The sequence below is a fragment of the Myotis daubentonii genome, chromosome 2, assembly GCF_963259705.1.
Source record: "Myotis daubentonii chromosome 2, mMyoDau2.1, whole genome shotgun sequence".
NCBI lineage: Eukaryota > Metazoa > Chordata > Mammalia > Chiroptera > Vespertilionidae > Myotis > Myotis daubentonii.
This window is the reverse complement of record NC_081841.1, coordinates 183,027,172-183,032,177: the sequence shown is the minus strand read 5'-3', so window position 1 is coordinate 183,032,177 and position 5,006 is coordinate 183,027,172. Positions and strand designations below refer to the sequence as shown.

Here is a 5,006-nt window from a genome sequence, read left to right as displayed (position 1 = left end):
ACCATGATATCACCCCGATCCCAGACTTCCAGCCTCCAGGACTGTCAGGAATAAATTTCAGCTGTTTGTAAGCCGCCCAGTGTGTGGTACTTTGCTAAAGTAGCCTGAACTAAGATAGCATCTTATCACCCTGGCCTGACTGGAGCAGGAATCCAGTTGAGTTAGTCTAGCATGAATCCCCCTAGCCTGGATGTTTCTTCTTGTAACTTCCTATCCACTGACATCCCACCCTGCTGTTTGGCTATAAATTCCTACTTGTATAGCCCAAACATTTCCACTCACATGAGACCCTCTCCTGCCACACGAGGATGTTTCCCCTATGGCAAACCCCACTGCAGCAGTCTCCCTGAATGAAGTCTGCTTTACCACCTTTTAAAAATGTCTGAATAATTTGTTTGCTTTTTGTTGTTGTTGTTCTTTGGTTAATCTCTTTCCATCCCCACCACCCCCACCCTCTCTGAAATCTGTCATTCTGTTCCATAAACCCATGTCTCTGGGCCTATTTTGTCTTTTAATACATGGCTTCTGTTGCATCTTTAAGATATCACAAATAAGTCTGGCATTTTGCTATTTCTGGAGCTGGACAACTTAGATCTGATTCATCAGCCTGCTGAACTGTTCCTTTTGCAGAAACATAGATACCACCCAAAAACTTTCTGATATCCTTGTTTTTAACTGTTGTGACTTGCTGAATCAAAGCAGTGGAGTTTGATACAAGTTCAATGTCATTTCCTTCAAGAATTAACTCATCTTTCTGGGCTTGAGATATTGAACAAACAACCCCTGACCTCATTCAAACCCTGTGGATTTATTTTTCACCCAAGAAGTTTTTTATTTCAACAAGAGAACCATTCTCCTGAACAACAACGCTGATGGGGAAGTGAGCGTACTCAGACCTCATTTTGTAACGAAAGCCCAGTGTAACACCCTTGATCAGGCTCTGTACATAACTGCAGGGAGTGCCAACGCTAGCCAATTCCTTTTTATTTCACAACCATTTGTCAACCTGGAGCCTCTTCTTTTTCTTTCCAAAGAGACTGAGTTTTACATTGACATGATTTAAGTCCCTCTGCAGGATACCTCTGGGGCCCTTCACAATAACTGTCCCTTCAGAGTGATGTTGACATTTTCTGGAATGTCGACAGTCTGATTGCTGAAAATGGTCTTCGTCCTTGCGATAGATGTGGCAAAGAGAGAATATCTCAGAAATGTCTTTTCTTTAACAAGAATAACACCAGGATGTTTCATTTGAACGACTGAATGGCAGCATTTGCCATTAATGGCAGGAATAACTGGTTATTGAAGAGCAGGTTGGGAAATAAGCTACGTTCAGAACATGTTAAATTTGAGATACCTATTCCACACCTCAGTGAGATGGAAAGTGTGCAGTCATAGAGAAGGGTCTGCAAGTCATGAGAGCCAATAGTGCTAGAGATTAAGATTCAGGGGTTCCTGGGGATTATATAGGATAGTATTTGATGACACAACTGGGATGCACTCATCAAGGCAGTCAGTAGAGAGAGAAAGGAGAAGGTGCCACTTTCCTATTGGAGTTAAGGGGATTGGAAGAGTCCACACATTTCCACTCACAGGAGACCTTCTCCTGCCACGCCATAGTTGCTATGAGTCCCTGGTTCTGAACAGCTCTGGGGCGGAGAATTAGTAGGTATGCATGGATTTCTGTTCAGGGGAGCTTTAGAACACCTCCACTTGCCTATAGCATTGAGTTGGAATGAGATAAAAATATTATTTCTTGAAATAAGTAGAATGCATATGTTTCCATATAAAGCTATTGCCATGATAAGAGATTATTTTCCAAAAAGAGGAAACATAGTTATTAGTCCTGTTTGGGCTTTGTATCACTCTTTGCATTTTGAGAGTTTTCACAGAATATTATTAAATCCTGGTGCCCAACTGTTGATAAGAAAGCTGGGGTTCTGAATGGTCCAAGCTGAGGTTCTAGAAGGCCATTATCACCCAGATAATAAGTGGGATTCTCTCCTTATGATGTTCTCCTTTTTGGCTATTGATGTAATGGTAGTGGCCCAGACATCCACAGGACTGGCACCGAAAGTCATTTAGCCTGAAGTGCGGATGCATTCACAACCAGACACTCCGTTTCCTTAATGATTAAGGGGACGTGCTCTCTAGATAACTGTGGAGCCAGAGACACATACTGTGGCTACTGAACTAAGCAAAATTAACTGGCCTGTGGGAGGGTCAGAGCGTGGCCTCTGCGGGGTGCACTCTCCAACTGAGCTAATCAGCCTGGGGAGCCTTCTAATTCTAATTAAATTGAGAGAGGGGGGTGTTTTTCTTGCTTGTTGTCCAGCCCACGCAGAATGTAGAAACCATTTCACCGTGGGTCCTGTCGTCTCTGATTAGAGAGCATACTGGTTCTGTTGAAACACAGCTTCTGGGTTTGTTAGAACAGTAATGAAACAGAAGGGAGTCAAGCATGTCCAAAAGGAGAGGCAACGCAACAGGAACCTTTCTGTGCAGACACAGAGACTTTATTTGGGACTGTGTTTTTCTTGTCTCTGGACTTATAGCAAATGTTAACATGCAATCGGGAGTTTAGTTATTTTTCACACTCTCGTATTAAGAAGCAGAAAATTCATAAATATTTACCAGGCTGTTGCATGGGACGTGTAATTTCTTCTCTCCCCATAAATTATAAAATGTGTTTACATTTTATGCATCACTAGGGGGGAAATAAGTGTGGGAAGACACCCCTGGTGAACTCTAAGTCTCCTTCAGATCTCAGCTTACATGTGACCTACCCAATACTGTTCCTAATCCCTAAATTGGGTTCTCTCTTTGTTACTTCTCCTAGAATCTTTCTTATTATTCCCAGCCATTAATTATGTCACTGTTTCTATTTGGTAAACTCTTTAAAGCCTATTTTCCTGACCACACTAAACTCCATGAGGACAGATACCATGTCTGTATTGGTCTCCACGGCATTCCCAATATCTTGCAGATAGCTGATGCACAATAAATAGTTTTCGAGCCCTGGCCAGTGTGGCCCAGTTGGTTGAGCACCATTCAGTGCACTGAGAGGTCACCAATTCAATTCCCACTCAGGGCACATGCCAGTGTTGCAGATTCAATCTCTGCTCAATGTTTGTGCAGGAGGCAGTGGATCAATGTTTCTCTCCCCTTCCCTCTCTCTCTAAAATCAATAAAAATATATTACAAATAATAAATCCCTTCGTTTTGGAAGGGATGATGGAGGAAAATGGAAGCAAAAGAGAAAGAGAGAGAAGGAAGAAAGGATGGAGATGCATGGTGATAGAGCAAGGATCACAGGATGAGGAAAATCAGACTGACAGAGGACTTTTAGGGCACTGTAAATACTCTGTAAGATACTCTAATGGTAGATATACCTTATTATACATTAGTCAAAACATATAGAATATCACCATCAAGAGTCCTAGTAGAACTATAGACTTTGAGTGATAACAACGTGTCAGTACATTCTTCTATAACAAACGTACCAGTCTAGCGGGAGATGTTGATAATGGGGAAGGCTGTGCTGTGTGAGGACAGTGGGTCTACGGGAACTCTCTATTTTTTCTCTCCATTTTTCTGTGAATCTAAAACTGCTCTAGAAAATAAAGTCCATTAAAAATGCACTCACCTTTTAAAATATAAAATATAAGTTTCATAAGATTTATACAAATAAACATACACACTTAACATTTGTACACATGTATGCTTCCATGTACACACAAAACATTTTACACATATATGTAAAACAGGTACAAAACCTCCTTTGCAAAAGGTCCCCACTGGACAGGATCCATTTTGCTTCTTTGTTTTGGTTTTCTTTTGTTTACATTTTCCCCTCTCAAAACTGCAAACGCCAGGTCCAATGCTCTGATGGAGTGGATACTTCGCCTGAAAAGCAATCTTTTATTTCAAAGCATGCCTATCTTTTAATAGGTTGCCAATCACCTGACATATTTTCCATGTGCCTTTAAATCCATAGTTTGTACCACCTTGCAATTAAATCTTCAGCAGATACAGTTCAACAACATCCAGGGGCAGGGAGGGACGCACTGACTCGGAGGCGATAAAAATTCACAGTAAAGCCACAGATGTAGCAGAGTGAGAATTACCACACCAGCAGGAACTGGAGATAAAAGAGGATTACACATGATGAAAATGATGAAATGTAGTAATTGACTAGAAGTCACCGAAAATACCAGATGGATGTCACTGCTCTGTGCAATTCTAATGCACCTGTAGATTTTATTGAGCATCACTGGAGGTTCACTTTTAGTATTTTCTTGAGTGTAATTGAAGTTTATTGATATGCTATTATTGCGAGTTTAGATGTGACCATAAAAAATATAGTTTGATATATTTGTGTCTCCATAGAAATCTTGGTCTTCGCTGCTTAAAATAGAAGTTCATAGTAATAATTGCCATAATATTTATTTCTCTTCCTCCATTAGACCTTTACATAGAATATGGGCAGTAACTGCTCCAGATAGCATTGAAATTGCAGGGATATTTTCCAACATGCAATTTTGGATACTACCAAGGGAGACTTACAAGGGATTTTTTTGTTGAAGGTAAAAGAAAACAAATTTATGTGCTGAAATGAGTTGCCATCGGTGGTGCAGTTCTCTATTAGTTATCATAGATTTATTTCCCATTTAGTTTTCAACATAGGAAGGGGACCAAAATGACTGTCTGTCCGAGCTGGGATACTCATTCTGTACGCACAGGAGCCTCAGATTGCAGCTAAAGACTTCCCAGTATCCTGAGCGAAGGCCACTTCCCTGCACAACAAGCATTTTAAATTAAGGTGGGATGGGTGTGGAAACGATTGCCGCTCAGAGCAGCAAAGAAAACTCTTTGTGAGAATTCCAGCTGCAGCTAGAATCTTATCGCTGACAAGTCAGTATAAACCGACAAGAAGCTGCTCTAAGGCCCAAGTCCAGGGGCCATGCAACTTGATTATGTTTTCAGAAGCTGAAAATCAAATTCCATTG

The 5,006-nt window shown here is 41.0% G+C and overlaps 1 pseudogene; it reads right to left on the bottom strand.

Moving 5' to 3' along the window:
- Positions 1-544: 544 nt before the first annotated feature.
- On the bottom strand, positions 545-1,248 carry LOC132226773 (large ribosomal subunit protein uL6-like; annotated as a pseudogene).
- Positions 1,249-5,006: the final 3,758 nt, after the last annotated feature.